This window comes from Lissotriton helveticus, chromosome 3_1 (assembly GCF_964261635.1).
Source record: "Lissotriton helveticus chromosome 3_1, aLisHel1.1, whole genome shotgun sequence".
Classification (NCBI taxonomy): domain Eukaryota; kingdom Metazoa; phylum Chordata; class Amphibia; order Caudata; family Salamandridae; genus Lissotriton; species Lissotriton helveticus.
The window spans coordinates 1,028,166,070-1,028,178,088 of NC_136061.1; the positions used below are offsets into that span (position 1 = coordinate 1,028,166,070).

Consider the following 12,019-nt stretch of genomic DNA (forward strand, 5'->3'; position numbering starts at 1 on the left):
GAACACAGGCTACACCTGCAAATAGGGTGGTAAAAGAGAGCTGGGTGCCTGGCCTGTGACCAAATGGAAGGGGAAGAAAACGGACACCACCAACCCAGACCGGTCAGAGAAGGGACACCCACAAGAACCGGTGAAGAGGAGTATGAACCGGAACCCATGACGGCCCAGTGGCACTGAGACCCCCCGGATGGGAAGAGAAAAGCAATGCCAAGCACCGCCTGCCAACAAGGCACAACAACACCAGAAACACTCCCTGCGGAGGACCCCGACCAAGGTAGAGAATCCCAACACGAAAGATAGAGGGGCAGAGGATAAACCAGGCGGAGCGCCTGGAAACTGGAGAGCACGCCACTGCAAAGCACGGCATGAACACATTGACATACAAAGAAAGCACAGGCAGAATCTGAACCCTTGGGAAGGGGGAGCCCGTGCCACCAGAGGCACAAGATCTACCATTGAGCCATAGTCTCGTGGGCCACACATGAAACCAGATGAAGGGGAACAGGCACAAGGATGTAGGCAACCAAAAACCTGAAGAACAAGAAACAGGATGGAGAAGAACCTGAGAGATGGTCAAGGCGACTCTGCAAGCACCGACAAATACGTACCCCGTAGATGAGGCATATGCCGAAACCCCCAGCCTGACCCAGCCGCCACCACCAAATGCAGCAGACCAACAAACTAGCAACAGCACCCTGAACACGAGCAGGTGAGCTCAACCACTGAAAACAGGCAACAACAGGGCGGCACAGCAGTAGGCAGGACCCACGGAACCGAGACAGAGGCCACCCAGGACGTGAGGAGAGGCAACAGGCAGCCCCCAACAGACAGGAGCCGCCAACGGGGAGCCCATGCCAACACGGCCATGGGGGCAAGAGGGGCTCAAAGGGGTGACCTAAGCCTGATGTTGCTTTATCTTCTTTATTGCACTATTCAACAGTGGTCGAACTTGGCATTTTGCACATTGGTTATTTATTGTCTTCTGTCATGTGTGACCCTGGAACATTTAATTATTATATTGAGGGGGTTTATCTACTTACAAATAGAACAATACTGTTTAGTTGTCAACTTTTTAATAATGACCAATGTCTTCCCTTGTGGCCCTAGCCGATGTCAAAACTAAAACGGACCACTACGACTCTTGACTGTCTCTTAACCGCTTTCTTTTTTTACAGATTATTAGGTTTTTAAACAATTATTTGTTTAATTTTATACCCATTGACTATTTACTATTTGTTCGTGACCGTATCAATATATTAAATGGCCGCATTTAGGTGGATTTTAAAGAAAGAAGAAAAAAAAAGCTTTAGGAAACAATGCAAGCAGAGACACAGGAGTTTAGTTAATGCTTGTTTATTACCTATGTGTGAATAATTTAGCAATTGATCAATACACGTTCCTTTTCTTTTATTTATTGATGCACGTCCACTATTGTAATGATTTTTATTAATCAAACAATAAAGTACATATGCACTTATTACTTTGGCTCCCGATTAGGAAGCAATGTATTGTCAATCTTCTTTGCCATGCCAATAGACCTCTGTAAGGTGAAGGACCGGCCTATCTCCACACAAGAATCAGGTTCTATCATCTGCCTAGGAACCTTATATTATCCAATAATGCAATGGCATCCCCCTGTTGCATTTGAACAAATCGCAACAAGGACATTATTTTTCCTATTTGGCTCTCTATCACTGAAATAAACTGCCGGTTTGTACTTGTGAAAATTTCACAACCTTTCAAAAAATGGTTAAAAACACAGTAATTTTAGGGTTTTGGACAGCCAGCCCTTTTTTTGGTTAGCGCCAGGGGAGCGCTGTAGGAGTGCGGTCCTTGAGCTGTGCAAATGCTATTAACATAACGTCTGATAATGGTATGAATAATCATGTTTCCTTGAACCTGCAAGATGTTCATGAACGGGGAAAAATCTGATTAATGTGCATACATTGAAACGTCATGGCTTTTTTAAAATAACATTTACACCTTTCCCCCCCATAGAACCTTTTAATGTTTCTATTCTTTATTCAGGTACTTGGAGACACATCTCCAAGGCATGGAATGGAAGGAGAGAACAGTGAAGATACCAGTGGTCTCCATGTTCGTATATTTTTTGTTGTTGCTTTGTAAGGAGGGAGGGCGATGGAATGGGAGAGCAGAATAACAGTATATAACCTTCATCGGTGCATTTCGTGGTGGAATTAGAAAATGTGCCAAGAGCATATAATTTGCCAGTACATTTTTCCCAACTATTTATCTTTACTTGCTCCTTCTTAAAAATCCAACAAGCCAATGTTGGAATGTACCTTTTTTATTGTCCGAGGTAGGAGCGTGTACCAGATAAGATGTTAGCTAACCACAGGATCTGAGTCCTCAAAGCGACCTCCATGCTTGGATCCCTGCAGACTGATCTGGATTGAAAAAAATACACACAGAAGCCAAAATATGTGCTTTTTATCTTGTCAAGGTGATAGTCACCTGTAACTGCTGCAGGAAACCCAGCAACCTGAAGTTGGTTTCTCTAATATAGTGGAGACAATCTGCAGGCCTTTCTTCCCTACTCGGTGTGCAGGAAGGCAGTATATGGCAGCTCTCACTTTCATTCAGTTTCAGGGGTCTTTTGCCCTATTAGTAAGTGCTGCAGACAAAACTACCAGGTGAGTTGCAGGTAAGTTGTTTTAATGATTTTAGGTCATTTGTCAGGTTGTAAAGAGGTGTGAGTCGTGGCAGAAGTTCAGGTTGGGTGACAGGACAGACGGTTCTGTCAGAAGATTTTGTGAGTAGGCATCCTGTCAGAAACAAAGTACAAGAAATTTCCTGTTTGCTACCCAGACCCCATCTCATATTTAGCAGGACAGGGTCACCTGCCTCCTGCTTCAGGCCCAGACTGTCCAAGCTAATCCCTGGGACACTGTATCAAAAATGGTGAGAGGTAAAGCACAGAAACTTAAGCTTAAAAGTGGTCATCAGCATCCAAACAGACACCACAGTCTCAATGGGCTCATCAGATGCAGCCAAGGAGAAGACTCCAGATAGTCTCATGATAACCTGCCCTGGGGAAGACAAGCTCACACAGTATGGTGAAAATAAAGGTGGAAGAAAGAACATCGGAGTTAGAAGGTCCTACAGAGAACATCCAGTAGAAATTAGAGTCTATCTAGAGGGCATCTCTCGGGGGAGACGGAAAAGAAAGTCAGACCCCCCACAGGGTCTCAGGAAATCATTTCCAGTATTTTAAGGAATCTGACTTGTGACCCTAGATGTTCAATATGGAGTACTCATTGCACATGGGGAGGCGGAATATTGTTGTTGGCATAAATCATTGACGAATTACATCGAGTATTCCACAGGCAGGCCTAACATGCCAGTGGGAACAAAAATTATCATGGTTGATAATATTTAAACAGTGTTCGAGTGGCAAATGCAGTCTTTAACTTCTGCATGGAAAGTCATGCAGAGTGGACAGAACACCATCAGGTGCCCGTAGAGTGGGAAATGTAATACTCCTTGTAACGCGGTCCCTCGCCCACGAGATTAACGTGAGCGGGAAATCCTGAGTTAAATGAGAGAGAGATGACAAGCCATAAATTTTGGAAAGGGAAGCATGAGGAAGTTGAAGAGGTTAAACATCACCTAAAAAAGGCACATTAATAGAAAAGAAGGAAGCCATAAAAATGATTTCTTTTGATAGGATCCATGGAGGAAAACAATGGGGCTAAGTGATCAACTTTTCCTGGGCCAGAGGCTTGGCAGTTACATTGTTAGGGCTTGAATGCGGTTACATTTCTGAAAAGTGCGCCCCAAATCTTTGGAGTGGACATTGTTTTAATGAAGTAGGATAAACTATTAGACTAGTCATGTGCAATGACTTCACCCATTCCCTGTCCTGTTTAGCTGAGTTTCCGCTCGCTGCCTACGTTGTGCCTCCTGGTGTTTGGCTGCAACTACACTGGAGTCTGCACACTCAGTGTTGAGGTTGCGGATTGCCACCGTGGTCTGAAATTGAGAACCCCCCCTTTCTCCAGTGGACCTAGACAGCGCTGAAGCCTATGAGCGCAGCATGGGGACTGGGAGCGCTTGACGTAGGAACAGTACTCACCCTACACATAATTGTACTGACTTGGCTTCAAAACATTTTGAATATTAGTACCCTGTGCCAAAACGGCTTAAAATGCAGAATGCCTTTACTGGGCATTTTTTTTACCGATTCCGGAGAGAAAACCGGTGGAATTTACAACGTACTCGGAGCAGATGGAACGAGTCAGCCGGGGGGCCGGTGGGGTGCTCTGGAGTAAGGTGAGGGCAATGGTATCTGTCAAGATTGGGCCTGTAAGAGGTGCATTGTCTGCTGCTCCTACGCTGCTGTATGGGCAGGTAGGGACCAAGCAATGTTGCTGCCCTAAAGCTCCTGCAGCATCTCGAAAGGCTCTGGTGTCTCCGGAGTCCGGACCCAGAATTATCTGGTCTGTAGTTTGTAGCCTCGATAATTCTGGGACTGGAGACATTCAGAATTACAAGATGGCTGTAATGTGGGATATGGTGGTTAAGTATGGCCTATTATTCCCAGCAAAATAAAAAGTAAAGATGAAACAGGCTTTAAATTCTTCACCTCACCACAGGTGGTCTGGGAACGGGCAGAGGCACACAATCAATCAATCAGAGTACTTGTAAAGCGCACTACTTACCCATGAGGGTCTCAAGGCGCTGAGGGGAGAGGGGGGGAGGGGTGCTGCTACTGTTCGAAGAGCCAGGTCTTGAGGAGTCTTCTGAAGGCGAGTAGGTCTTGGGTCTGCCGTATGTGGGTAGGGAGGGTGTTCCAGGTCTTGGCAGCGAGGTGGGAGAAGGATCTGCTGCCGGAGGGCGTTCGTTGGATGTGGGGGACAGTGGCGAGGAAGAGGCTGGCTGAGCGGAGCTGGCAGGTGGGGGTGTAGAAACAGAGTCTGCTGTTAAGGTAGGCTGGTCTGGCGTTGTGGAGTGCTTTGTGTGCGTGGGTGAGGAGCTTGAAGGTGATCCATTTGTTGACGGGGAGCCAGTGTAGGTCTCTCAGGTGGGGAGTGATGTGGCTGCGGCGGGGGACGTTGACGATCAGTCAGGCGGAGGCGTTTTGGATGCGTTGTAGTCGGCGTAGTTGTTTGGCTGGGATTCCTGCGTAGAGTGCGTTGCCGTAGTCCAGTCTGCTGCTGACGAGGGCCTGTGTCACCGTTCTTCTTGTTTTGGTAGGGATCCACTTGTAGATCCTGCGGAGCATGCAGAGGGTGTTGTAGCAGGAGGAGGAGACTGCGTTGACCTGCTTAGCCATGGAGAGGGAGGAGTCGAGGATGAATCCTAGGTTGCGTGCATGGTCGGTGGGTGTTGGTGCTGTTCCCAGTGTGGTCGGCACCAGGAGTCGTCCCAGGCTGAGGGGGTGGGTCCGAGGAAGAGTACCTCCGTCTTGTCCGAGTTCAGCTTCAGACGGCTGCTCCTCATCCAGTCGGCGACGGCCTTCATTCGCTCGTGGAGGTTGGTTTTGGCAGTGTGTGGGTCCTTGGTGAGGGAGAGGATGAGCTGGGTGTCGTCGGTGTAGGAGATGATGTTGAGGTCGTGATGGCGGGCCACTTGTGCGAGGGGGGCCATGTAGATGTTGAACAGCGTCGGGCTGAGGGATGAGCCCTGGGGGACGCCGCAGATTATGTCGGTGGCTTCGGATCGGAAGGGTGGGAGGCTGACGCTCTGGGTTCTGCCGGAGAGGAAGGACGTGGTCCAGTCAAGGGCCCTCTCTTGGATTCCGGCTTCTAGGAGGCGTGTCTTTAGAGTGCAATGGCAGACCGTGTCAAAGGCGGCAGACAGGTCCAGGAGAATGAGGGCGGATGTTTCGCCGTTGTCTAGTTGGCGCCTGATGTCGTCTGTGGCGGTGATGAGGGATGTCTCGGTGCTGTGGTTTCGTCCGAATCCGGACTGGGACGGGTCCAAGATGTTGTTGTCTTCCAGGTGGCGGGCCAATTGCCTGTTGAAGATTTTCTCGATGACCTTTGCCAGGAACGGGAGCAGGGAGATAGGCCGGAAGTTCTTGAGGTCCTTGAGGTCTGCCTTGGGCTTCTTGAGGAGGGCGTTGATTTCGGCGTGCTTCCAGCTTTCCAGGAATGTCGCTGTTTCGAAGGAGATGTTAATGACCTTCCATAGTTGGGGTGTGATGGCTGCATCTGCTTTGTTGAATACGTGCTGTGGGCACGGGTCTGACGGAGATCCTGAGTGGATGGAGTTCATGTACTCGCGTGTCTCGTCGTCGCTGACGTTGGATCAGGAGGTCAGGCGGATGGCGCTGGTGTTGTTCACAGGGGAGGTGTAGTTTGGCATAGTTGGGGCGGTTGTGGTGTTGAGGCTGTAGTGGATGTCAGCGATTTTGCGGTGGAAGAAGGTGGCTAGTGAGTCGCACAGTTCTTGTGAGGGCAGGATGTCATTGGCGTTGGTGCTGGGGTTGGAGAGTTCCTTTACGATGCTGAAGAGCTCTTTGCTGTCGTGTGCGTTGTTGTCCAAGCGGTCTTTGAAGGAGGATCTCTTGGCTAATCTGATGAGGTGGTGATGTCTGTGGGTGGCGTCCTTGTGGGCTGTGTGGTTGTCTGGTGTGTGTTATTGGAGCCATATTTTCTCCAGTTTCCGGCATGCACGTTTGGAGGTCTGGAGCTCGTTGGTGAACCAGGAGGCTCTCTTGCTGGCGTGGCTGTTGGAGGGTTTCTAGAGCGGGGCGATGGTGTTGACGCAGTCGCCGATCCACTGTCTGAAGTTGCGGGCTGCGGCGTCTGGGTCGGTGGGGTCGGTGGGTGGGTTCTGGGCGAGGGTGGTGATCAGCCGGTCTTTGGTGACTTTGCTCCAGCAGCGGCGAGGCAGCTGTTGGGTGTGGTTGTGCGTGGTTGGTTTCTTGAAGGTGAAATTAATGCAGCGGTGGTCGGTCCAGTGGAGTTCGGTGGTGTGGTTGAAGGTGACGTGGGTGCCTGTGGAGAAACGGGGTCCAGCGTGTGGCCAGCAGCGTGGGTGGGTGGGTGCGGTGAGGAGTTGTTTGAGGCCTAGGTTGGCGAGGTTGGCGATCAGGTTGGCGTCGTTGTTCTTGAGGTGGAAGTACAGGTCCCCGAGGAGGATGTAGTCCATGGAGGCGAGTGCGTTGGTGCTGGCGAGGTCAGCGATGCAGTCTCTGAACTGAGCCCGTGGTCCGGTGGGTCTGTAGATGAGTGTTCCTCTGAGGGTGGTGTTGGGGTCGGTGTGGATCCGGAAGTGCAGGTGTTCGGGGGAAACATCCTTTACAACGAAACTTTTACAACGCACTACCATTAAGACGCAACTTTTACAACGCAAACCATTACAATGCATAGCGCTGGGGGGCGCTCTAAGATAGGGAATGTATTTAATATACTATCCAACACCTTCCCTACTATCCACGGGGACTGGAGTTGGAATAGTAAATTAAATAAATCACTATCCAGCGCCTAAAAGCACTATGCGTTGTAATGGTATGCGATGTAAAAACCGTGTTGTAAAGGTAGGCGTTGTAAAAGTATGCGTTGTAACGTCATACATCCGGTGTTCGGCAGTGTTGAGGGTGTCGTCTGTGTGAGTGGTGACCTTGAGGGTGGACTTGTGGACGATGGCTATTTCTCCTCCAGTTCCGTTGGCGCGATCCCTGCGGGTGATCTTGTAGCCGTCCGGGATGGCTATGGCGATGTCGGCGCCGAGGAGTCGTTCCACCAGGTCTCGGTCAGGAAGGCACGTCTGGGGTGGAGGTGTCGAGCAGATCCCAGAGCTTGACGGCGTGTTTGCGTGCGGAGCGGGTGTTGAGGAGTATGCAGCGGAGGTGGTGGGTCTAGTCATTGGAAGTTTGGTGGTTCTGTCGCAGGTGAAGCTGCAGGTGTGGCAGGAGAAGGGTCCGTGGGTACGTTTCGGGGTGGCCTGGAAGCAGGTGTGGTTTTCGCCGGCGTTGAGTGCGTGGAGGCTGCTGGCATCGTAGTGGAGTCTGGTGTCGTGGTGTTCACAGGGTCCAGGGGTTCTGGCGCTGGGCGCAATTCAGGCGCGGACAGGTGCGGACGGGCTTGCCTTAGGCGCGCCTTTGGCGCGAAGCTGCCGGCATCTTAAGGGGAGCTGGGAGGCAGGAGGCGGGAGGCAGGGGCTAGCAAATGGGCACTGGGGGGGGCGCAGGATGGATAAGGACATGAAGGCTAACACGGAGTTCCAACTGTACAAAAACACACAGTGGATGAACTTGTATGAGGAGAAGGACTCAGATGTTATTGCAGACTCTTTGAATGACATGGTAACGTGTTGCGGTACCTCACTTTAATGTCGCTTACAGTGTGTTAGTAAGGTGGGTGGTTGGTTGCCGACTGGGAGCTGCCACTGCAGCATCATTTGTAGGCCACCCCTTCCACCTTCCACTATTGAATGCAGACCTAACAAGGGAAACTGATAGTTACTATGCTGTTAGCGTTAAGTATTTAGATAGGGACTGTTGCCCACCGGTCTAGAGATGGGTACTGTTACTGTTTGCAAACTATTACTGTATTGGGTGTAATTCCTCAGGGATCAACCAAGAAAGAATGAACATTTTAGCAGAGAGCAGAGTTGGAATGGATGCCACAATGAATGCAGTTGCTGAACTCACAACTGCTACAAGCTGTGGGCCATGCTTAATGTCCACCAAAGTAATAAAATAATTACTTGAAATGTTTGGTGCTCAATAGCATGCTAAGCATGATATGTCAGACCCCCCAGGATATAGCGGCATGGATTAGCGAATTTAGCGGCACAAATATGGAAATTTAGCGGCACAAATATGGAAATTTAGCGTAATTTTTGCGGCCCTTTATTTTACTCATAATCATTCATTTTCAGCCTTAAATCAATGGAAACTGTTTTAGCAGAGTATTCCACTTTGAATAGGCAACCTAGGATAAGGAACAGAGGAAGCAGTCCACAGGTGAAGGCTCCTTAACCATCGCCTCCCCCTCCACACACCCACCAGGCATTTCTGCTCTGCCCAACTGGCCCTGGCTCCCACCCCACGGGTCCACAAGACCACAGATGGAGGAAGATCCTTCTGCTACCTTGCTGCGAGGTCTTAGAACTACTATTACTACTACGAAATTAGAAGTACCCTGAAAGAAAATCTGTCTTCACTATGGTCAGAGCTCCAGGAGGAAAACCTTCGCTGATAGGTGAAATTGATTGATTTGCATCACCCCCTCTTCTGTTGAGACTGAAGGTGTTTCTGTTTATTTAGGTGTTCTGTATAGAGATTAAATGCTCTATTCACCTGTACATGCAGAACATTGAGGGTGCTAAAAGACGCTGTAACTGAAGAAGAACCCCCAACAAAAGGGACAGTGGGGCTGTGTCTGGTGAGCCGTTAATCTCTGCAGTGACCCCCTAAAGGCTTAAAACCAGGCAAGAATGGTCCTCTTCTGTATGTGAGTGGCGGTAATTCAGAGATGCAATCGCAATTTCTTTATTTGCCAGACTGTATCAGCATTTCAGCAATCTTCACAAATACATTACAAATATATATTTTTTAATCAAACCCACAATTTTCCAGGAAAACAGCTAATGGTCTTGGAGAACACCAGTATCTATGACAACAAACATGTAATCTTCCTGAAATTACCTCAATATGCCAATTATTCACAAAAAACTTGACTTCACAGTACCAACCCTTTATAATGGGCATGAAACAAATAACACTTGTTTTTGTGCAGAAACAATGTTATTCCTGTTAACAAGTGTAAAAGCTGAGACATGGAACATTATATTTGCAGTAGTTGATAAGTGAGTATAATAAATACTACCCCACAGCCTAAAGCCAGTAGCCTAAAGCCAGAGACTCAATTTCCCCATTTATAAATGCAATTCTATTTTAAGCATGTTGCATTGCATCATAGCTTCTTTTCAAACAATCAGATGATTCTGCGCAGAAGAAAAGACAAAGTCCTCTGTATTATCAGATATCGGGGAACTTCGGAGCCAAGCAAAAACAGCAGTTCATGGCAGAAGATGAAGGTGAAGAAGTAAACACAAAAATCTGTGAAAACGTCTCCCATTTTGCTGTAAGTGACCATAGAGTGGTTGATCAATTCTGAAGGGATTCCAGATAATAGGAGAGCCGCAGCTAGCATGGTTGTTTTCATCTTCTTTTCCCCCTTCGGAAAATACTTTGACAATCCCATGAACGCCAGTTGTAGAGTTAAAAATGGAGCAAAAATAGACAAGTACTTGCATACAAAACCCTGACTCCAATGGCATGAATCTGGCTTGTCGTGCTCAAGCTTAAGCTTCGAAGATATATGTTCATTCTCCATGGCTGCCGTAGTCTTGTAACCCATGATCCGATTCATGCGCTCCTCGGAGTTTAGCAGCAGCTTCCGTCGGCGTTCCTCAGCTCTTTTCTGGGAGGCAGACATGGTGCTCGCAGGAACAGGAGAGCAAGAAGCCTCGCTGTTGGCAATGCTGGGCGTGCTGCTCGAGGCTGCTGATGCTGCTGGAGAGCCGGGCTGCGGCAGGTTTGTGCAGCGTGCCCGTCTGTGGACAGTTCTTAGTTAAAAAAAAAGGTGATGGGTACTTGATACTGGCCGACACACCCACCCTTCCAAAGTAGTTTGAGGCTGTGCAGACCCCCCAGGATATAGCGGCTTTTGTAAAAATGCCGCGCGATTTCTACAAAAGTGCCGATTTCGCGGGCACTTTAGTAAAAATCGCGGCATTTTAACAAAATTGCCGATTTCGCGGCAAACCGCAAAATCGCGATAGGGGTCTGATATGTGCAGGTATATATAAAGAGGGGGGCCAACTTGCTTTCCTACAGGACAGTCACTTGACCCTTAAAGAAGGTAGGGCACTTCAGAAATGTTGGAGAGACCAGATTTACTTTACAGACTAATCAGCATTTGTCTAGAGCAGTGCTTCCCAAAATATGAACCGTGACCCATGAGTGGGTCACAAACCGAAGAGCATGTGTGCAAGCCCCTACCACCACCACAATGTCACTTTTTATGATGTTGTGGTGGTGATAAGGGCATTGCCTTATTTACAAGGCAGCATTAAGCCACTTAACATAGCTGAACACTGCCTTGTAAATAAGGTACCCTTTCAAGCTATGCTTAGCGTGAAAGGGGTGGGTGTTGCGGTGGGTGTTCCACGGCGACACTCATTGATTTTGATGCTGCCCCCTATTTACAAGGGCAGTATAAATAGGAGACAGCGACATATGGCAATGAGTTGTGAATGGGCTTCTCAATCTTACAAAGTAACAATATCTAAAAAATATGGGGGGGCTATTATTATTATGCTGCAGGAAATATTCACTTCCGTGAGAAAACTAGAAAAAAACATATAGTTAGAGCCAAGATATTGTTTTTTTCCTTTGGGCCTGCAACTCACAGAGGTACTGCCATTATCCTGTAGATGTTTCAGGCTCCCTGTCCCTTTGAATGCCCTTAACAGCTGCCATAGACCGAGTGGTCACACACGCCCACTTAGGCAGACCAACATCTCTAAATGAGACCTCCGCTCCACCTTCGCCCAAGGGGAGCTCTCCAAATCATTGTCTAGCAGACAGTCAACAGGCATGGCTGGCCTCACAGATACTTTCAAGGTACCTGAGACCCCCCTCTCAAAGGGAACCTGTGCCACTTTGCAGAGGCACTCGGAGTCGTCAGCGGCAAAAACTGGGTAGAAAGTGTTGGGGACCACCTGCTCTTCAGACACCAGCCAATAACTGACAGCTGTCACACTGGCTCTGGTGTCACACTATGGCCATTGATGGTCAGCCAGTGCCTGTACTTCTTAGTGTTATCCGGCAGATGAGCTCTTGGGACCATCTCACTGTCTCCTGAAGAGACCAGAGACATTTCTGTGAAACCCCACCCCTCTTGGGCACCAGACTCCTCCCCCAAGGGTACACTAGCCATATGCTGGGGCGGTGCACCAGTGGGTGTGGTGGTAACCTTCTGGGAATGCCTAGGATCCCTTTGGAAGTGGCCCACCTGACCACAACCAAAACATGCCT

General features: G+C 48.8%; 1 pseudogene; it reads right to left on the reverse strand.

Moving 5' to 3' along the window:
- Positions 1–9,911: 9,911 nt before the first annotated feature.
- LOC144824203 (guided entry of tail-anchored proteins factor CAMLG pseudogene) lies at positions 9,912–10,430 on the reverse strand (annotated as a pseudogene).
- Between the last annotated feature and the right edge of the window lie 1,589 nt (positions 10,431–12,019).